The 22625-nt window shown below is 50.1% G+C and overlaps 1 protein-coding gene and 1 pseudogene across 3 annotated transcripts in view; one reads left to right on the top strand and one right to left on the bottom strand.

The window, feature by feature from the left end:
• CASZ1 (castor zinc finger 1) overlaps positions 1 to 22625 on the top strand; it is a 268084-nt gene that overhangs the window by 44325 nt on the left and 201134 nt on the right. The gene's annotated exons all lie outside the window — the stretch shown is intronic.
• Positions 5671 to 5750, bottom strand: LOC116821975 (U4 spliceosomal RNA; annotated as a pseudogene).

Below are 22625 nucleotides of genomic sequence, written 5' to 3'. Positions count from 1 at the left end.
TTCAAGCATTCCCCTAAAATGGGCCTGGTGCAGCTTGACCCAGAGAGGACATATGCAGTACCTGCCACTGGCAGTGGGATAATACTGGTCTCTCTGATGATGGCCAGGACTCAGTAGGGGCATGGAAGGGGCTGCCATATCGAGTTTGCTGCTGGCTGGAGGAGATGTGGGTAGTGGCGACTTTGTGAGGATGATTTTGTCAGAGCTTACCTCCCTGAGTTGTTGCCACCCTAATGGCAGCATTGAGAGATGAGAATAGCGAAAAACATCCGAATTATGCTCATTCTTCGAGGGGCTCAGTGGATGTATCCTCAGATCACTCTGGAGACCCAAGCTCATGTTCCCTGTAGGCCCCCAATGAAATACTGCTCTGCCAGTATCCAGGGCCGCTGAGAGTCAGAGGAGGCCGTAGGACAGAAGAGTCGGGGAGGGGAGAGTTCAGCGGAAGAGCCAAGAGAGCAGCACTGGACTGGCACAGCATGAGGAGGGGTGGTCTTGAGACTGAGTCACTAGCCTGGACCTTGGGAGATCAGCATTCAAGCCTGAGTTCTGGCGCAGATTTCCTGTGCAGCACGGGGGCAGGGGGAGGGGAGGATGAGTTATTTATGTTCTCCATGCCTCTGTTTCACTGGTGTTACTATTTTTAAATAGCAGTAGCAATGCTTCCCTACCTCCCAGGGGTTCTGAATGTCAGGTGCTCAGCTGCTCCGGTGATGAGCACCTGAGCTAGACCTCTAAGGACAAGGATGCTGCGGGTCAGGAGGTTAATGGCATTGGTGTTCTCTTCTTGCATTGGTGCCTCCCCACTGTTCCGGCACTAAAACTTGCCCAGTGCTTGGCCTGGCTGATTTTGAGTGGCTTAGCTAGAGGGATCTCCAGGCTTTATCTCTGGGGAGAAGGCTGCAAGCACTCTGGCATCTGTGCACCCAGTTAGAGCCATGGCAACCCCTTGAGTTCAAGAGGCAACAGGTCTTGCCGCTCAAGGCCCTGGCCTGTTGGCAAGATTTCCAGGCTTTGCTGCTGTCAGAGTCAAAGGAGTAGAGATGTGGGGTGGGGCATTGGGATAAGGGAGCCTTGTGGGCTTCCCAAATCATATGCAAATACTGGTACTTGGTTTTGGCAGCAGAATCTCCAGCCCCTCATCCCGGCGTCTGGCTCCACAAATGCACCAGCTCCGTGAGCCCCCAGCCATATGTGTTCCCCCACCTGGGTGAGAGCCGGGTGCAGGCTACTCAGTTGTCTCTGCTCTGTAACTAGTGAACGGGCACATCCAGTCTGAGGGGAGAGGGCAATCGGACATGATCACATGGGACAAGGGGGAATAATTATCCAGGATTAGGCTCTGTATTAACAGACACAGCTCGTCCTGCAGGAGCTGCAGGTAGACTCACAGGGCATGACGAATTGGAAGGCCCTGGCATATAATGACAGCTACAGGGCATCACAGTCTGGCAGAGGACTGTATGGTGCCTCTGAGGATCATATTTTAGACTAGGTGGAAAAGAGTGAAGATGATACACATGTGAGCAGCTGGTAGTGTGAACACACATGGGCTCCATCCGGATATAGACCATCCCAGGGATGGCACAGACTCAGAGCAGGAAGAGAAGGGGCTAGAAACTGTATGAAAGGCTGGGTGTGTATAGGAGAGAGAGACCTTTGCTTCTGCCAAAATCCAGACCCAGCGGCACAGGACAGTTCATCTGAGGAAGCAGCTTCCAAGGTTCCAGGTCAAATTCTGCATTTGAAGGTGAGCTCTGACTCCCAGAGGAGGCTGGTGTAGCAGAAGAGCCCTTTGGCCCTTGGTGGGGGTTCTCTCAGATCAGCAGCCTCTTCTGAGCTTTGTCTTTTCCTGCTGGACACTTTGCACAGCACTGATTGCTCTTCAGGTGCTGTTTTCCAAGGGGTGGATTCAAAGCTCATTGAAGACAATACAAGTCTTTCCATTGACTCCAGTTTCCTTTGAATCGGGCCCCAAGGCCATCCACCCTGGCTTTGCCAACCCATAGCAGTTTTCTGTTGTTCCCCCAGAATTATTAGAGTCTCTGGAGTGAAGGGGGCTGCCTGTTCGCCTTTCAGAAACGTGAGTTTGTGATCCCTTTCACCCTGGACTGGAAACCCCCTTGTTCCAAGCCTCAGCCCCAGAGCACGTTTTATTCCTCCCATTTTCAAAGTAAGCTCAGTTTACCTTGGACTATGGCTGCAGCTTGTTGACTCCCTGTCACCCATCCCTCAGCCCCTGGCTCTAGCTGGTCTGTTTCACTTTCTGTTTATGCTCAGTTTCAGGTTGTCAAGCCCTAGAGCATATGAGTGGGTTCTGCCCACATGACTGCAGTTTAGGTTTCAAGTAATGGGGAGGAATGTTCAAATAACACACAAAAACCGAATGGAAATACCAGGAACCCCCTCGCCACCCAAGTGACACCTAAATTTGGGGCTCAAGCCAAGCTGACAGCTTCTCTTTACTGGGTCAATGGGGGCCACTGAACACCTTCCTCCCAGTGAAATCTAATGGGAGCTCTGCCCATGATAGGGTCAGACCCTGACCCACCACAATGGACCTTTTACAGCTCCTCACAGGACCTCCTCTCAGGATTCTGAGCTGGCTGGAAATGTACAGCTGCCTGGCAAAATCATTGTGGAAATTTACCAACTCGGGTATGAAATCGACTTGCCTGCCTTTGCCAGCCGGGACACTGAATGTTGGTTGATTTGCCCATTAGAAATATATATACGCATTACTTGCCTGGGATCAGTGAAATTTTCCCAGTCTGGATAGTGCCTTCAGGTAAACGCTATAATATGTCTATTGACTCAAATATACAGTGTCTATTAATAACATGCTATAACCTCCCTACTGGGGCTATCCGGTATCTGCTGTAATGTACTGACCTGTATTATAATAACCAGGACCCACCAGTAACAAGCTACAATATACAGTCTTTACTGGTAACATGCTATAACGTACCCAGCTAGACTGCAGTATCCTTGCCAGTATTGGTAAGCTATAAACATCTGGAAATAGGAATAGGGGTGCAGACCCTCAAACTCAGCTGAAATGTATTGGGCACAACAAGCTTTGGGAGGCAGGCCAGTTGGTACTGGCAGGTGTATTGGGGGTGGGAGGCATCCATTTTCCCAGCAACATGCCAGGTTTTGTTCCGCTTCAATCCACACTTGGCAGGAATAAGTAAAACATTGCTGGGTTGCTGTGGGGGGCAGGGAGAAGCGACTCTGGCTGCCAGTTGTGCCCAATTTAAAGTGATGCTATGCTGCCAGTTCGGGCATGCGATCCCTTTTGTCCTGCTTGCTGCGTCTCCATGGGGGTCCATCAGTCTGGCCTCCTGCGCTGGTTAGGGACTTCAGACCTCCGACTCATTTTTGTAACTTCTAGGTTGTTTCTCCTGGGTTTGCTGTGTGCTTCTGCCATTACCCACAGTGTGGGCTGTGCGTGAAATGCAGAACTTGCGGAAAGCTGCATCAATTCTCTGCTGCAGAAATGTTGGGGTGTGTGTGATGGTGGGGCACAGGGGGACAGGTCAGACTGGGGGCCGTAGAGCCCTCACAAAGCTAGTTGGTTTGTATCTTAGATGCCCCTCCAAATAGTTTGTCTGGGGGTAGTGCCTCACCCCCAGAACGAAGTGGTGTGATCCCAGCCTACCAGCCCTGTTAATCGCACTGGGTACCAGGCTAATCAGATTCACCATGCCCTCTAAAGCAAGCTCTGATTGGACCAGAGATTTAGCCTGGCTCCTGGGCAGGCTATTCTGGACGGGTCTGAGCCCTGACTCCTTTCTGAACAAAGCAGCCCAAGCTTTGTTTGGGGGGGTGCTCTGACACCTAGCCCTACAGCCTGGCCCGGTTGGACCCAGGAGTGCTTGGACAGAGCCCTTCTGGTATGGCAAAGCGGTGGAAAGAGAGGATGTTAAAAGCCTGTCTGGGATAAGAGCAGGGTTGTCACATCCATCTGCTCAGGCCCTGACGAGTAGCAGATCCATATTGTTAACATATTGTCTGCCATATGGACTGGATCAGCTCTCCAGGAACGCTTGGGAGACCTGACCTCTAGTGTGACAAGATGCGAGCATGAAGGACGGGTTGACAACAGCCCTTGGGTCTCAGAGTGTGAAACCGTGTTTCAGCTACTTCCGCTGCCTTTCGCTGTGCTCGCATGTGCTCGTTCTCGGAGGGTTTTTTCCTCCCTCCCCTGCTTTCTGCATCCCTGGTCTGCACTAGATCAATGACCTTCACTCATAACCAGACTGGACAGTTCTAACTCCCTCCCCCAGGCCTTTGTTCAGATGTTTGGTTGGAGGCTGTGGAAGGCTGAATGGGGGGAAGTCAAAGGAGGGGAAAGAAGATCATGCATTCAGCAGGCCTGATAGCTAATCCTGCCATATCTGGTCTCGTAGCAGGACTGGGGGTCCTGGGCACCCCCTATTCCCAATGATACTGAGAGATGTAGGTGCTTAGTGTCACTTTGAGGATCTGGCCCTTATTGGCGACCTAAGCAGATCGGAGAGATTCAGAGGTGGGGGCTGATCCCAGGGTGGGGGGAGGGGACATTCACCTCTCAAGTGACACAGAGCGATTGTGGAGCAAAACCCATGGTAAGCACAGGCCAACTTCCTTCAAGCCTCCCTGCTGTTCCAGCCAGCCCACTGGCATCACACATGCAGCCAGCTGGGGCACTGGACTGTCTCCTGCCTGATGGGGAGCCCACTGCCTCATGGGAAAAGGTTTTACTGGATGGCCAGCGCAGGGCTTTGCAGGCAGTAAATAGGTGGGCTGTAGGAGCCGATTGTCAATTCCTGAGTGCAGAGAGCTGTTAGGTTGGAGCAGGTCTGCTAGAACCCAGTGGGGGCGCCAACATGCGTCTGCAGATGCAGACCCTCGCAGGGTCTCAGAGCCCGGGCTCCGGCTCCAGCCCAAGCCCAACCGTCTGCTCTAATGTTTTAGCCCTGCAGACCAAGCCCCACGTGCCCGAGTCAGCTGACCCAGGCTCGGAGTCTCCCTGCTGCAGGTTTTTTATTGCAGTGTAGACACACCCAATTGAGACCAGAGTCCACAACAAAACCCAGTCATCTTAACTCCTCATCCTTCACCTTAACAACTCAGAGAGCTGGTGTGAAATCCTGACCCCAGTGAAGTCCATAGGAAAACTCCCATTGACTTCAGTGGGGCTAGGATTTCACCCCTGGTATCGTTAGGGAAAGCTATACCCCGTTCAGGAACTTTAGCTCCAACTGCAGAATCTTTCCTTCCCACATACATGTAACCCTCTGAACATTAATCGTGTGTTTTGTGCACTGAGGGATTGCAAAATAAACGACAGTGCTGAGTGTTAGTTTATTTACTTAAGCTTTAGTGATGTAACAAACCTCATTTTATGCTAATAATGAGTCAGTAGCAGAGTTGGGAGGAGAGCTGAGATCTCCTGACTCTTTTAGCCACTAGACTGTGCTTCCTCTCTAATCTGAATAAATCCAAGGCAAGTGCTTTCTGCTGTAATAAACAGCCACGTGTGCTAACAGGTTGCTGCACCTTGATTGGAAGCATAACTAGAAGCAAAGCTTAATAAAAGCCTTGTAGTCTGCAGTACAGGGTCTCACTAACTTCAGGCTCACTTTCATCTCTGGTCTAGGGCAATCAGACAGATCCAAGGCCATTAGCAGGGTAAAGTTTTCAACTAGCAATAATCACGCCTCGGATTAACCTCATTGGCTATGATACTGCCACTACAGCAGGGTTATACTTCAGTTCATTTGCATAGCATGATCTGATTGGCTAGAAAATAGTCCCGGGCCACTGACCTTCTGGAGTTTGCCAGAAAAAAAGGGTTTGAAAGGCATTTGGACCAATCAGTGCTAAGTATGCAAATGACTTTTCAGACATAACACTGTAAAAAATGTGGTTCTAAGGAATTTATTGATAAAACCAAACACTCAAAAAATGAGCAAATAAAGTAAAGTAAATGTGACCCCTTCTGAGCATTCCTCTGTGGGGTACGTTCCAGCGCTAAGACTCCAGCCATAGGCATACAATCAGTCTGCAGGACGGCACTGGAGGTGGGGCTTATTTTACTAGTTGGATTGAACATGCTAAAGTTGTTTTGACATACTATCTTTGTCTACTAACTTTACATTTTAATTGTAGGGGGGTTGTTCTTTTTTTGATTTACTAGTTTAAGTAACTTTAAAAATATGACAAGTCATCAGACAGTGTAAATCAAATTTAAGCACTGGTGCTATGTCAGTTTGCACCAGCTAAGCTGAAAGTCTGACCCAACCTATTTGTTGTGATTCTGGTTGAATTGATTATTGCGTGTCCTGTTGCTTTAAAGCCCAGAGAAATGGGGAGAGGTCAGAAGTAAAGTGAGCAAACAGTATTGCTGACATCAAGAGTTCAAAAAACACAAGTTGGGCCCCCAAAATCATGAGATTGGCTTAAAAATCAAGAGATGTAAAGAGATAATAAATTTGGGATTTTTTTTATTCGCGCTCTGGTCTCTGCGCCTTTAGGGTGCACATGGGTCACATTTTTAGGCTTTTCCCTACAACCGTGAGGGCTGGGAATGTACCTTTTTACAAAATGAAAACAGAGGATCTCAGGTAATCGGCTGCCACTGGGGGGCTTGAGCTTTAAGAATAACAGTAACCACTGTGAGGCTCCTGGGAGTTGGCAACTGAATGTCATGCCAGTGAGCTCGGCTGACCTGGTGAACAGACTATCCAGGGATGCAGTGGAAGCCTCTCTTCTTGGGACTAGCGAGAGCCCCAAAGTTGGGGAATGGTTGGTCCAGGCTTATCTTTACCTGGGGCCATTTGGAACTGGATGGAATGGTGTAGAGCGTAGACTGCGGGGGAGAACTCTCTCCTGACCAGGCATTTTAAAGGTCTTTGCCAGCTCTGATGTCTGTGATGAATTGGTAGCTGAGCATCCCAGGCCCTTGCAGTAGTTGTTGGTAGAGCAGGGAGATGCTGTGTTTGGGTCCCAACAGGGTACAAAGTTGGGGCGTAGGAACAGCTCTTCTGGCATCCTCTCCTGTAGCAGTAATGACCTTCTTTGCCCCACCCCCAATGGATGTGGCTTGACCATAGCCTCGTTTATGCACGTGACCGTGTGTGCATTAGGAAGGGAAGGGGCCATTGCCTGGTGTCCTCTGAGGCCTGACTGTCCTCTCCTTTTCCCCCTAAACAGGAGACTCCCTGGCTGAACCTCCACTGTCCCAGCCAAGGTGCCTTGCAGGAGATCCCTGGGGAGGGGACTGTCAGTGCTGCTCCTAGGAGGCAACCAGTGAGTGATGAGAAGTGCTTCCTTCCCCTTGCACTGGGGCTAAGGGCGCTGACTCCGCAGCACTCCTGCCCATGGGGGGCGGGGTGGAGGGGAGAGACCTAGTTTGGGGAAAGGGCCTACGTTCTCTTCCATGGAATTACTAGACCTGGGATGGGCCTGAACAAGCACCCTAGGTCCAAGCACACTAGGTTAAAAAACCCTCAGATACGGGAAAGGTTCTGATCCAGATCCAAACTTGGAACTATTGAGCCGCTACCTTTTGGCCATCATTCTGGAAACCCAGGCATTTGCAGAGCTGCCTCTCCCAACTCCTCCATGCTGAGCCCTGAGGAGAGCTGAAAATGGCCTGGGGTGAGAGGAGAGGGAGAGGGAGAGGGAGCAGATGGATGTTGCTGAGCTTCCCTCCAGGAAGATTTCTGAAGCCCCTTCCCGTGTGGGGTGGCAGGATCCCTGCCACTGGGCCCCACTTGCTAGTGCCAACTCCCAGCAGCCCATGGGCACTGTGGCTCCCCTCCCCATCAACTTGTGCCTCCCCTATTTTAACCTTCCTATGTCCTCCCCTGACCCCTGCTGTTCGTTCCCCTGGGCCACTCTTTATGTGTTCACTGGAAACCAAACGAGATTTTTCTTCCCCTTCTTTGCCTCACTTCATTGCTCCCATCTGTTCCTCTAAGTCCCTCCATTCTTTTCTTTGCCGGAGCCCTGTGGATTTGCTGCTCTCTACTGGCTCAGTGGGCTGCCCCTCTGGACGAGGGGTTTGGGAAGGGGGTCCAGTACGTAGGTCTGTGTTGGAGGGGTGGAGAATGTGCCTCTTCAGATTAATCAGTGTTTTCTCCTCCAGAAGCACTACTGGGAAGCGGCAATTAGAGCAGCCTGGTTTTTTATTAAGTAATCGGTGGTAAGAGCTAGTAATGAAGTTTAGTGCTGTTGTGACTCGATATTTCAGCCTCACTGGGTTGAGTCAAAGCAATCCAGCCTGGGAGAGCCAGTCCCCAGCAGCAGTTGCGCGAAGGCTTTCTAGCTGGTGCAATTTCCAACTTGTAAGCACAACTAAGGCCCCCCTCAGCCTGACTGCTGGCCCTGGGACACTACTGGCTGCAGGTGGGGGTCAGACTGTGTGGGAAGGGGGCACATGCTAAACAGGAGGAATGGCTTTCTCTGATTTAAGATGCCCATTTTGTAAATACGGAAACTGAGGCACATTAAAGTGGGGAGTGACATGTTCATGGACAGTTCGGAACAGAACCCAGGTCTCCTGTCTCACAGTGGTCTGCCCTAACCACTAGACTGTGTTGCCTCTTAACGGTGCACTTCACTTCTCATGTGTAAATCAAACTTCTGCTGGACAGGGACAGCAAGGAGGGTCAGTGGGGGAGAAGAGAGTGAGTGCCTGTCATAAATAGATAGCTAAGGGTTAATGTTTCTTTTACCTGTAAAGGGTTAATAAAGGGAACCAAACACCTGACCAGAGGACCAATCAGGAAACTGGAGTTTTCAAAGTCAGGGAGGGAATTTTTGGGATCTGAGTCTTTAGGCTGTCTCTCAGCTGTGAGAAGGTTCTTTCTATCTTCTAATCTTCTGTTTCCAAATTGTAAGAACAGGTAGGAAAACAATATAGGCTTTTATGTTGTTTTGGTTGTATTTACATGTGTGTAGCTTGCTGGAATGTTTCAAATTGGATATCTTTTTGAATCAGACTGTTTATTCATATTTTTCTTATAAGCAATAGCCCTGTATTGTCACTTGATGCAGAGATTATATTCTTATGTCTTTTTTCTTTCTTTTTATATAAAGTTTTCTTTTTAAGACTTGTTTGAGTTTTTTCTCTCTGAGTAGGCTAAGGAACGAAGGGGAGGGAATTCTCTTTGTGTTAGATCTACGGAAGGTGAAACTCTGCAGCACCAGGGAATTGGTGGGAGGGGGAGGAGAGAGAGAATCTTTTCTGTTTCCTTGTATTTGGGGTTTGTCTCTTTGTGGAATAGAGGAGACATGCTTCTTGGTATTGTGATGTAAAGAGATTGCATCTGTACTCTCAGGTTAGCCCAGAGAGGAAAGTCTGGGTGGGGGAGAGAGGGGGAAGGGAAGTGGGTTATTTCCCTTGCCAGTAAGACTCAGAGCTTCTGGGTCTTGGGGTCCCTCCAGGGAAAGTTTGGGGGACGAGAGTGAGGCAGGCGCTGTAATTCCTGTCTGGTGGCAGCGAGATAAGTTCCAAGCTGGTAATTAAGCTTGGAGGTTCATGCTAGGCACCCACATTTTGGACACTAAGGTCCAGATTTGGGAAAGAGGCTTATGATAGTGCCCCCAGCCCAGTGCCATGTGCCCCCAGACCACATGGGGTTCTGAAGACTTTCAAACTGCTGGAAGAAATGAAAATGTTCAACTATGGAGGGAGAAATACCAACTGCCATTCGTCTCTCCAAGCGAATCACACTTTCACATGTCCACTGACACGCATGCTCACACTCATTCAGGCCATGCACCCCTGCATCCTGCGCTGGGAGGGGTGGAGGTGGAAGGCAGATGTGAGCAGCTGCGAAAGCTTCGTACCTCCCCTTTGAGAAGGCAAGAGAGGAAAAGGGATGTTATCACTTTAAACAGCCACATGCCAAGCTTCTGCTGTCCCGTTTTATCTGAAGTCCGACTGCATGTTGTTCCAGGGCCGATCCGCTTTAGCTAATTAATAATCTGACAGGAGCCACCCAAGGGATTAGCTGCTGAGACAAGCTAGGCCAAACCCCCGGCAAATGAGCCCCACGCTCCCTGGGGACGGGGAGGTGACTAGGGGGTGGGGGCAGAGGACTTCACCACTCGCAGCAGGGTGACGAGGCCCTGATGGGGATTTATGGCATCTGGGAGGGTGAAAGGGATGCAAAGGGTTGCGATTTATGAGATGTAAACTAATAAATCAGTTAGGGAAGGGGGGAGCACCAAATTAAAAGATAACGTCTTAAAGGAGCAGCATTAATTTATTACGTGGCTCCTCATAGGAGCTGATGGCAGGCTGGGAGGATTCCCAGTTACAGCCCAGTTACAGGTTCGTCCCTGCTGGGTCTGGGTGGTGGGGAGAGAGGAAGGAGGTGGTGGCAAAAGAAATGACATCTGTTCTGTCCCAAGTTTCATGCATGCAAGTGAGCAAGGGTTCAGTTTTTATGAGCAGCAAATCCTTCTCCTTCCCCTTCCTTCCCCCTGGAGCAGCGGTAGAGAGGGGAGCCCAGGCCCCTCTCCCCCCTTTGGGTGCAGGTGATCACTGAAGTTGGGCTGGGGGGGTTTGCAGGAAGCCATTAAAGCCCACGTGGCATGCAAGGGGGGCTGTGGCTGCAGAATGGCTCAGTCTGCCTGAGCAGCACCCCCCCCCTCCATAGGGTTCTAACCTTCCTTAGCTAATAGGGTCCTATTCCAGAAATGCTGCTGGTGACCTGCCAGCTCCTACGTATCTCCCCTCTGTGGCCGTTCCTTCCATGGATATCATGCCAGCTCCCAGCAAGGGAGATGCACAGCCACTGGAGGATTGACTGCTCACCGGACTGCCTAGTCAGTCCCTACTACACAGGGCTGGCACAATGCTGGGATCATTGGACCTCACAACTCCTCCTGCCCCTCCCACATGGCTAAGTGGGAGAAGGGTCCTGATATGGAAAATGTTGAGAGGCCCTGGTCTGGTGGTGGTCCTTTGCCTGTGCTGACAAAAACTCTGGTCCCAGCCCTGAAGAGCTTCCAATCTCAGCTTTGGCATAGACTGTGTGACAGCAAAGGGTTGTGGAGAAGGTTCGACCAATCAGGTCATGCAGCTGCACTGGTTCATTACACACACTTGTCATTGTGCAGATCATACAAATCTCGAAATATGAAACCCACCTGCTTTTTGTGAGGCTTCCCCCTCTGCTGAATAACCCTGCTGGTCTGATCACTTGGCTGGGATCAGAGGCACCTGAATGCTGATCCTGGCTCTGACACTGATTCTCTCTGTGACACTGGGCAAGCCACATCCAACTTGGTTTTGAGTGAAGCCGGGCACCTGCAAATGCCTGCTGATGTCAGCTGGGAGCTGTAGGTGCTTAGCAGCTCTGCAGATGAGGCCCTCAAGCTCTCTGCTTTCCCTGTCTGTATAATGAGGATAATGTGGGTCCACCTGGAGCAGGGGTGGCTGGGGATCAGGTAGTTAATGTCTGCAAAGCGCTATGAAGATGGAAAGCGCCAAGTATTGCATCTCCCATAAGCTCCCCCCTTGGAGGATCTGAAGGTCATTCAGACAGCTACCTGGTTCTGAGCCCTCTGCAGCTTCATGCTGCTCCTGGGACTCAGAGAGGTCTGGGATTTACTGAGGGTTCAGAAGAGCCATTTTGGTCATGTCTTTTATTGCAGCTGTTAGGAGAACAAGCCAGGCTGAGATGCAGCATGACCTAATGGATGAGGCAGTAGCCTGGGAATCAAGAGACCTGGGGTCTATTCCCAGCTCTGACCGTTGCGTGGGAAAGTCACTTTACTGCTTTCCACCTCAGTTTCCCTTCCCAATCTTTTGTCTGGTCTGGTAAGCTCTTTGAGGCAGGGGTGCTCCCTCACTATTGGCATGGTGGCCAGGTCTGTTGGCTCTGCTCTGATGTAAATAATAACACATGGTGGGATTTTCCTAAGCCTTTCCAAGGGAACCCTAAGTCTCTTCCCCTCATGATGGTGACAGACATAAGCTAGTGCAGGAGGGCACTAAACCTGGATCAGACAGTGAAAAGCCCTTCTCCGTGGGGGATCCAGGAGAAGGCTTGGAGTCCTTGCCAAAGGCCCAGCTCTCAGCATTGCTCCTGCAGAGCTGGCAGGCATCCTGTCCTGGTCTGAGTTAGGTGTCAGCTCATGCTGCCCTAGCAGCCCTAGTGAGATCATCCTTTCCATTATAAGTGGCACTCCATCTCTGAAGGCACGTGAGGGACCTAAGAAGTTCTAACAAAGCCCACCTGTCTTACGGAAACCCAGTGGAGATGTGAGCCCAGTTCGAGGCTCCCTTTGGCAGCCTGGGGGGTGAGTGGCAGATAGCTCAGTGGCTTTCCAGCGCTGAAGGTGTCTTGGTGGCAGGGGGAACCACTCTGCAGGGCTCATGCATGGAGTCTGAAGATTGCTCCTTCCATGGCACAGACGGAGGTGAAGCCGGCTTTGCTGACTTCTCCCAAGTGTGCACTTGCGTTGCTGGGGTCTGAGCACCCTCCATGGCTGCGGTGGGGGACTGAGTACCATGCCCAAGCTAAAACCAGTGAGACCTCCCTGCTTCATATCCCCCCTCCAGCTGCTCATCCCATTGTGTTGAGGCAGCGTCTTGTGGTGGGAGCGTGTGGGGAGGCTCTTCCGGAGGCTGGGCTGGCAGTCGCGCCGCCACCATCTCTTACACACACACACGCGGTTTGGCCTCCCTTGTGCGAAGCTGCCAATTGCCCACGCCGCCTCCTGACCAACATCATTAGTGCGGGTGTTTATATTTCATTAACGACATTAAGCCAAAATGGTATTAAAAGCAACACCAGTGATAAATAGCTTATTAATAAACAGGGAGCTGGCTGCACCGCATGCAAATTCAATCCCTTCCTTAAATGCCTCTCTTACAACTCAAGCCGGCTGTTTAACCCCTGCCATTCTGGAAGACTGTTTGGGGGAGACAGGTAAGTCAAGCTTGGGAGCAGTACAGTAGAGCACAGCTTGTCCCACACTAAGACAGTTGATTGGGAATGGGGTTGGGGATTGGGGGGTGGATGGGTGGGTATCTTTAAAATATCAGTTCAGTATCTCATAGCTCCTCTATCAGGATGGGCTGTAGATTCTGGAATCAGCAGCAGAACAGGGAGCATGAAAGCAAAAATCCAGTGAAATTTAAGACCAAGGCACACATCTCTCTTTGATTTTGCACTGCTCCTTCCCCGCTGCCCATGAGCACTCTCTGGCTTGCTGCAGTGAGCTCTGAAAACAGCCGGCCCTGTCCTCCCTTCTCCACGCATGTTTATTTTTGGGATTAAGAATTTTAGAAATGTGGCTTTTCTGGTCAGGTTGTCAATCAGTTAATTATTATTTTTTATTTTTGTTTTCCCCCCACTCCTTTATTCTGCTAAATGATTCCACTTCCCCTCAGATACAAAGGCTCCTTTATTGCTCTTCTGTTTCCTCCTTCCAGCAATATATTTATTTCCTTAGAAAGTTGGATCACTTTGGAGTTTGGCTCCCCCAGCCCCTCAAACCACATCTCCTAGCTTGGTCTCTTCCCTTCAAGCACAATACCTTTGTATACACTCATCCCTGTGCCCAGAACACAAGCCTGCTCACGTGCACACCGCAGACACACATGAGAGTGCTCTGGCATGCTCACTCACACTGGCATCTTATGTGCTACACAGCACCTTTTATTGTCTCCTATTCTACCCATGCCCACTTCTTGTTACTCACACAGCACACAAGAGCATTCTCTCACTTGCTCATACTGTATCCAGTCTCTCATCCAGCTTGCACACTTGTGCCACATTCCCCTGTGCCCAGCCTTGCACATGCACCACGTGTATGATCTTGCACACAACTCATTCTTTCTCACGTACTCCCCAGACAACACGTGCAGACACTTGTGCATGCTGACAGGCTCCTGACATGCAGTCATAGTCTTGCATGTGACGCTACCATGCACAGGACCTTCATATCCAGAACATGTGCAGACTCCCTGCTTTTAACCACCTGTTGGCTTGTATCCTCCAAGGTTCCTGGTTTTAGAGGAATGAGCAGTCTCTGCCATGGACCTAGGCTCCCTCCCTGCCTGGACCTATCCTGAAAGTGGCAGAAGATGGAGGGAGAGACAGTGGGACCCGGACTGTAACCAGTGCAGGATTTGGTGTCATCTTCTATATTCATATTCAGTTGCCTTGAACTTCCTAATCAGGGTTCAGCCAGGGTCTCCTGGGTGTTCTCCCCCTTCCTTTCCAACCTGCAGACTCTGCAGTTGGGGGTGGGGGAGAGGGGCTGCAAAGAGGCTGCAGTCTGGAAGGGGAAGAAAGCGAGAAGAGATGTGGCCCCAAGGGGCTGCAGGGTGGTCTTTCTTGCATAACCATCCAGCTGTGTCTAGTACAAGATGGAGAGCTAATTAACTAGAAGGGGCAGCTTTCAGTGTGCGTTGCATGTCATTGTGGCTAGGGCACAGATTCGTGTGTGTTTCGCGTGTCTGTTGGTCAACAGAGCCACGGATCGGGGGTGTGCGCACACCTGGGTGTAGGGACCGGTTTCTTACTGCATATCCAGCTCCCTAGAATACAGACTGTGAGAGAGACAGGAACTGATGGGGAAGAGGAGGGGATAGGATGACTAAAAGAAAAAGTTTCTTCCTTTTGCCTCTAGAGAGAGAAACTTTATACAGACGGGGTTAGAGGCCTGGACACTTGAAGGGAGCATGGACCCTGGAGACTGGGGACTCCCTGGTGATAGATTTGGAACTCTGCTTTTTGGTATGTGATGGCAGTGAAACAAAATTGGTCCTGGGATCCAATCCTCTTTGAGTCATGAGTGAAGCTGGTTTGGTGGCTTCCTTCAAATCTCCACCACCAATCCCCATAGTTTGACACAACTGATCTAAGAGGTCTAGGACTGAGAAAGCAAGGTCAGGTTTGAGGGGCTTTGGCAGAGTGGGATGAGGAGCCAATGGCTGGGATAGCAGGGGGACTGAGGCTCCAGACTGAGGTACATGGGCAGAACTGTGTAGAGGAAGAAGCTTGTACAGAACCTGTCTACACACCATGCCTGGATTATCCCAGCAAGATCTTTCCTTCACTCTTACAAGCACTGAGACTCAGATATTTCAAAGCAGGGGGGAGTGAAGGGGGAGAAAACAGGCATCAAGATAATCATGATTTCCCCAGAGCCATGCAGGGAATTTGGAGGCTAGCATCCAGCAGTATCTCCTCTGTCTCACTCTTGCCACAGCATCGAGGGTAAACAAAGAAACAGCACAGCTTCCTAGAGCCAGTCCTGCAGTCCCTGCTCCTGCATGGAATGCAGAGGCAGAGGGATTCTTCCTTCTGGGTCATGAGAGGACATGGACTTATGCCCACAATGGCTGCCACGTCCGGTCATTGGAAGGAACCACGTGGTGAAAATGGAGGCCAATGAACTCGGCACAAAATTGTGAGAACGTTCTGGTTCTGCATGGCTGGAAGAGGTGCCACTATGTGGAGGGGACCCAGAAGCCTATGGGAGAGTCACGCAGCTCCATGTGAGAGGCTCAACGGTGGAGAGAGTAGTTGAGAGAAGCAGAAGTGCCTCTGAGTGTGTGATAGCTGCACTGCGGCGGACTTCTAAGGAAAGGCTTTGGAGACATGCACCCTGAAGGAGTCCCTGAAAATAGCTCTGAGTGAATCCTCCAGATTCACTCCTACCAAAAGGAGGCCACTCTCCCAACCTCACCCTGAATGGAGGCCATCTTGAGAGAGGCCTGAATTGTTGCTTCTCTAGGGACAATGCCAAGTCTCCTAAAGGCAGAGGGTGGTAAAATATGGTTTCTTTACCTTTGCTCCCACTCCCTCAACTGAGCTATTCCCCACACACATGTTGAAGAATCATGGGTTGCATATTGATTCCTGTTACCTTCAAGCTCTGAGATGATGATTTTTTTCTAGCCAGATGAGGTCTTGCATTCCACCCTCAAGCTGCTTCCTCCCTTTGTCTGCATAGTTCTCTGCATCTCAGTGGCTTTTTACCAAAACCCTGAAGCACTGAGAGCTTTGGATGATGGCTTGATCTCATACTGCTGGATGTCCTCTCTTTCTGGAGGAGACTAGACCCTGCTCTTGGAGAAAGCTTCCGTTCCCTGCCATGTTTCTGCTGAAGCTTGTTTCATGGGAAGTTTTTAGGCTTCTCTTATCCTGAGGAGCATCACTTGGTCAGTCTGCAGCGAAATCCCTGAGGATGTTGTCTGGAGTCAGCTTCATGACCGTGTCCCACTTCACACCCTGGCAGTGTAAAGAAGAGGAGTTCCCTCACTCCCATCCCAGCCATATTGCTCTGGAAGGCTGGGTTCTCCTGGGAGCTGTAGTGAGTTATCTTTGTGACCCATGGGGGCTGATCCCAATCAGAATCCCAGAAATATCTCTTGTGTCCAACCTCTCCTCATCCTGCCACCCCCAGCTCTTTTGCATGCCCGGGAGCTGCTCGTTCTATTATGCTTTCATACATTCATAGATAGTCTAGTCTGACCTCCTGCAGAGCCCAGGCCGTTGAACGTCCCCAAAACAATTCCTAGAGCAGATCTTTTAGAAGAACATCCCCTCTTGATGGTGCTGAGACCATTGTGACCCGCTCTCTGTAACGGAGCATCATCCCTTGAAAGGAATTTTAATCAAACTCAACTGAGGAGTGCTGAAAAACACAAGGAAGTAATTAGAAATGTGAATTTATAGCCTTCTGAAATATCTCCCCTCCCTCTCTCACGGCACAAAATGTGTTTATCCACGTCCTCCCCTCACCCCACCCTGCAAGCCTGCCTCCCAGCATAGCTCTCATTGCTCTGTCCCTTCTCCACCACGGCCATCCTTGTCCTAGCCTGACTTGTCGCTGAGCTCTAGCCCCCAGGGCTTCCACAGGGAAAGGAGAAGGAGTCGACCTAGTTCTGTGGGAACCCAGCACGATCCTTGAACCATATCTTCTTTGGGGACTTAATAAACCAACCTAGTGACAATCCCCAGTTAGTCCTTGCAGGTTTCCTGTCAGGCTGCTCCTAAGGCGGTCTTAATAGGTGTCTGTGAACCTCTTACTGCGCTGGCCTCCTGGGGAAGGCTAGGCTGGGGAAGGTGGTGCTAGGAGGGTGGATCCAGCTGGAAATTCAGCCACAAGTTGTTGAGCTGGATGCAGCAATCCCTGGGCGCTGTTCTCTGGCCTGTGCAATCCCAGAGGTCAGACTAGATGATCCCAGTGGTCCCTTCTGGATTGAAAACCTGCAAATGTTCTAGAAAGAGCCCCTTGCAGAGAATAGTTTGGCCGGGCCCCATAGCCAAATCCCAGGGAGGAGTCAGTCACCCAGACAGCAGCTTTGTACTGTATGTATTTGTCTCTGTGGTTTGTGTGTCTGGGCATGTGAGTGTTCTGCTCTGTGTGCGTGTGGGTTGTCTTTAAGACCTCTGTGGGAGAGGTGGGGAAAAGGAGGGGAGACTCCAAACCCAGTCCAGGCGCCCCTTAGCTTTCTTTTCCAAAGAGTTGGGCTTCCCAGAGGCTAGATGGGAACTCTGTGTGGGGAGGGGCTGGGATGGCATAGGAAGTTGGGCACACAGGGACCTTCCCCCCACCCCCCACCCCCAAAGCAACAGAACACATGACTGGTGCGTGACCCAGGGGCTCTGGAACGTGATTGCTGTCCAGCCAGGGTCAGGATTATGGAGAGCTCTGGATTTGCTGATGGAATTTTGCAGAAGGGGTAAATTAGACTCTGGCTGGATGATCCTTAGGTGGATTAAAGGCAATTTAAAACCCCTTCTTTTTCCACTCCCTCTTTTTTGGGGAGGAGCCCAAGGGGTAGAATTCCTTTTCCTTGCCCCAGGGACAACTCCCAACAAAAATGAGGGTGAGATTCTTCTCTTTTGATAGTTGACTAGGGTGTGGGGGGGTCCTGAGCCCTGCTGGGTGACTGGCTAGAATCTGGATTCCACTGGGGTTGTTGGCGACAGTCTGTACCCACCAGACGGCAAGTGCCCCCTCTTCCCAAATTTGATGCCACGTGAGCAGTTAACACTGGCCTCATCCCGGGCTGGTAACTGACGAGGGCGGCAGGGAGAAGGTGGAGGGTAGCCTAGATCCTCCCCTGGGATCCACTCTCGTGCTCTCATTTTCCTATAACCATGTTGGTTTTTGGCTAATTCAGGACCTTGTGGTTTGCCGCCTGTGGGTTTTCTTATTTAGTTCCCCAGCAGTTAACTCTTGCACTATACTAGGTTTTGGTTGAGCCGGGCGGGATCCTCAGCTCCAAACTTTCTGATCTTTCCCCTTTTAACTTGTGTCTTGCTCTCCTCTTCCCTACCTCCTCACCCCTCTCGTACCCACCCGTCCCCTCTACCTGCATCTCTGATACCCCCTGTTCTTGTGTTCCCTTGCTCTCCCCCTCTTCTTGCTCTCACCCATCTCCTCAAGTCCTTCTCCACTTGCCCTGACCTCTTCTCTCCCCTTGCTTCACACCCGATCCTCGTGGAAAGGAAAGGGAAGGCAAACCCAGAAGACCATTGACCCACCTTCGGACGCTCTATGGTTTTCAGTGGGCCAGGGAGCCCAGGTGATCCCACGGTTAAAGAGGCCTCAAAAAGGCTTGGTCCTGTCCACTGTCTTGCCCTGATAGTGGGCCCCTGGAGTTGGGGGTAATGTGAGGGGCAGGGCTGGCTGGCTGTCCCTGCTGTTCTGCCCTATGCCGGGAACAGACGGGCTCAGCTTCCTCCTCGCTTGGCATCTCTGTCCTTTCTCTGGCACATCTCCAGAGGTCTGTCCCCTCTTCTGTCCTGCTCACGCAGCACCGTGGAATCTGCTCCTCCCTTCCTGGCCCATATGAATTTAAAGTGTCCTGTAACCGCTGCCCAGGGCTGAAATGGCCTGTGTGTACTCTAGATTAGCAGCTCCTAGAGTGGGACTGTGTCTGGCTGGGATGCATTCCTGGGGTGACCCAGGCCATGCAACTTCACACCCAGCCAGGGCTGCTGGAGCCATCTGTCCCTGCTTGGACCCAACCCCACACTGATCTGCTTCATGTCTACATTGGCTTAGCTGAGAGGGCTGAACTTGTGCTGCCCACTGCACTGAGATCATCCCCCACTCCCAGCCCCCTGGCAGGTGAACGGTCAGAGTTCTTGTCACTCGCTTTAACTTGAAAACTTTCTGCCCAACTCTTCTGGAGTCTCCCAGTGGAACAGCTGAGCTCCTGTCAGACACTCTCACAGGAGGTAACAAATGTAGATGTATTTGTTGTTCTGAGGATTGGGTTGGTTTGTTTTTTTTCTTCCCCCAAAAGCTGTTTCCTTTCAGGCCGTGCAGCAGTGCAGGCAGCTGTCCATTTCAATAAGGAGTGTCAATGCAGAAGCGCCTCCTCGTTCCTGGGCTCACTTCACCCTCCCTCCCACTGCACCCCCTGTGATATTATCACACACGCATCCTTTGTGCGTGTGCACACGTGGCTGCAGGACATTGCGTGCAAATGTCCCTGGGAGCAGGCAGACAGATGGACGCTATACTCACCCTCTCTCAAGCTCACTGGGCAGATGCGAGCAGCGTGCAGTGCGCAGCCCCAGCCTGCACATACATTTACTTGTGGGTGCAGACGCAAACCCGCATGTTCACATCTGCACAAATTTGCTCTAATACACATGTGCATGCACACGCACCTGTCCACACAAGTACATGCACACATCACATACACACACCCCCATGCTTTCCAGACAAACACATCCTTGCGCACACACTTCCCTATGCATGGCCACTATGCACCATACACTCTCACATGGTGCCTTCAGGCACTGCTCTTTGAAATCTGTGCAAACTTTTTTTTCTTTTCTTTTTTTTTAAGCAAAATTAATAGCTTCTTACAAAAAAAAAAAGAAGAAAACCCACACATGTGCACACAAACTTTCTGTCATCTGCAAAAAAATACCCAGCCCCGAAAGCTGGAGGTTTGAGATGGTTGGAGTGCAGGAGGGAGGAAAAAACCCTGGTTTCCAAGGACTGATTAGATGGCATGCCAAGTGTATTAAATTTTGCAGACATTTTAACAGCAATATGCTAGATAGTTGGGTGTCCCCTGAGGCTGCTGGATTTTTTATATCCTTCACAGAAGGTCAGAGCCCTCTTCTGCCTGCCCCCCCCTCTGCTGTCTCTCTCTCTCTCTCTCTCTCTCTCACATTATCCCTCATTCTCTTTCTTTCTCTCTCTCTCTCTTTTCAGTGCACTCTCTGCTTCTCTTCTCTTGCTCAGTGCGTGTAGGAAATAAAAGGCCAATTATTTGTGAGTTCCCCAGTGAGTGGAAAAACTCTCTCATTCCCTCGTGGTCTTTTGGTGCAGGGATGGGCCTGGTGTCCCTTTCTTTCTTTCCTTATTACCTCCGCCCCCCAAAACTGCATTGCTCCCCCCCGTTTATTTTTATAGCAAAAAAAGGGGGGGGCAGGAAAAGAATCCATCTGGCATATGAATAATTTAAATGGCTCAACTCTGTTCCTGTTGCTGTTGTTTGCTCTCAGTTCTTCTCTCCTCCTCCCATAATATTCCTCCCCTCCAGGGTATGGGACTCAGAGATAAGGATGTGTTGATTCGTTGGAGGGGTCCGACACTGGAGCTAGGCAGTCACCATCCTTTAGCAGTTTGGCTGAGGTTAAGGGGTAGCCAGGGATACCCTGATGGATTTCTAGGGTGAGCAAACTCCAAAGGACCTAGGCAACAGAGAGACTCTGCCACTCGGGGATTCCGTGGAACCATCAGTTCACCTGCACGTCACGACAGCAGAGCTCTGTCATGGAACCCAGCCCCACAGCTTTTCTCTTCCCCTGGCTGAATGAGGCTAGAGGAGGTAGAAGGAAAAATATGTGAAACTTTTTAGCAGGTGTCTAGCAAGTCTAAAAATAATAATTAGCGCCCCCTCCCCCCAGCCAGCCTGGGCCCTCAGGTCTGTCCAACCATTCACAGTCTCAGCCCTGAAATGTAGAATCTGCTGCCTTTTCAGTTTCAAAGTGCCTGCACCAGCTTAACTAACCCCACTCCCAGCGTCCAGAGCGCAGCATTCACTGTCTCTTTAAAACCATTTAGAGGAAAAACAAAGAACTTTAGTGCATTAATTCTGGATGAAGATGGGTCTCCAGATGACAGCCTGATCCATATTCTTCCCCACAAGACAACTTCCATTCTCCTCCCCCGCTCCCCTCCCTCCCAATCCCTCCTTCCTCTCTCTGTCCGTCTGCCTCTGTCAACTTCTTCACTTCCCTTAGAAATGGAAAGCTGGCATGAGGGGTTGAACATTTAAATACTGCATACACCTTGACAGAGAGACTTTTTCTCTTTACTTGGGAGAGTGTATGTGATGGACTGTATGATGAATATATTTGGGGTGGTGTGTATTTGTGCATGTTCTGGTGTGCTGAGCTGTTTTTATTTGTTGGGTGTATTTGGGGTGTGCATTTGCTCTGTGCTTTTGGGGGTTCAGTGGGGTGGTGTAGGTGTGTATGTATGTTAAGGAGTTTGTGTGTTTTTGCTCTGTTTTTCAGTTTGTATGTGTGTATTGATTGTGTTAGTATCTAATATGTGACACCATGTATTTGTATGTTTGTGAAGTGGATTTGTGTGTGGGAGAGCTAGTGTATTTGTGTGTGGATTTGGGCTGTGTGCCTGGTTGTGTGTATTTGTAGGGTGTATTCAGTGTGGTTTTGTGCAAGTATTTGTGTGTGTGGAGTGTTTGTGGTGTGTATTTTACATGTACAAGTGTTTAGTATCTTTGTGTTTGTGCTCTGTACTATATATGTAGAGGTGTGTTTTAGCGTATTTACTTGTGTATTTGGGGGGTTATTTGTGCTCTGTGTTTTTGTTGTTGTTTGCGATTGTCATGTCTACTTGTAGCTTGCATTAGGTGTGTGTGTATTTACACTGGGGAGATTTTAGAAAGGTCACTGTTGGGGAAAGTCTGGTTGAAAAAGCCAAGGTGTGAGTATCTCTTATTGATACCATTGTGTTAGGTGGCCAGGGCCAGAAAAAGTCTTAGCAGGGGCAGGGGTGGAGGGAAGAGAGAGCAAGAAAGAGATTTTCTGCCTCCTCTGAATTTCATTTAAAAAAATGAAAAATGATGCTCAATAAGCGAAAAATGGGGGAAAAGGCAGGGGAGGGAAAATATTTTGACTGGCATTCAAATCAAGTTCGTTAATATACAAAAAGTGTTACGTAAATATCCTACACATGTTATAAAAGCTGCGTGTAAAATCTCTGACAACCCAGTGCTCGGTGCAAATAATTAGATATTTATATCCAATAAAATATCTTTTGATGGGGTAGTCATTCTCCTCTGCACAGATTTCCATTTGAGGATGAGTTTCAGTGCTTGAGTTTGTATTTTTCTGACTATAAAACCTGGGGTTTGGCACTGACAAAACATATTCCCTGAAAATATCTAAATATCTGTTCTCCTCTGTAAGTGTTCAGAGATCTGCCCAATCATGTCAGAAGAGCCTATTTATTCACTTTGTAATTTTCATGTTGGTTACAGTATACTTTGTGGAGAGGAGGAAAGCACACACACACAAACTACAGGCAAACAGGCCAACTTCTGGCCCTGGGACTCACCAGCTGTCCATCACATAGGCCAGCTACAGGCTCCAGGG

This window comes from Chelonoidis abingdonii, chromosome 23, assembly GCF_003597395.2.
Source record: "Chelonoidis abingdonii isolate Lonesome George chromosome 23, CheloAbing_2.0, whole genome shotgun sequence".
NCBI lineage: Eukaryota > Metazoa > Chordata > Testudines > Testudinidae > Chelonoidis > Chelonoidis abingdonii.
Note: the sequence above shows the minus strand (reverse complement) of the source record. Positions and strands in the feature narration are given on the sequence as shown.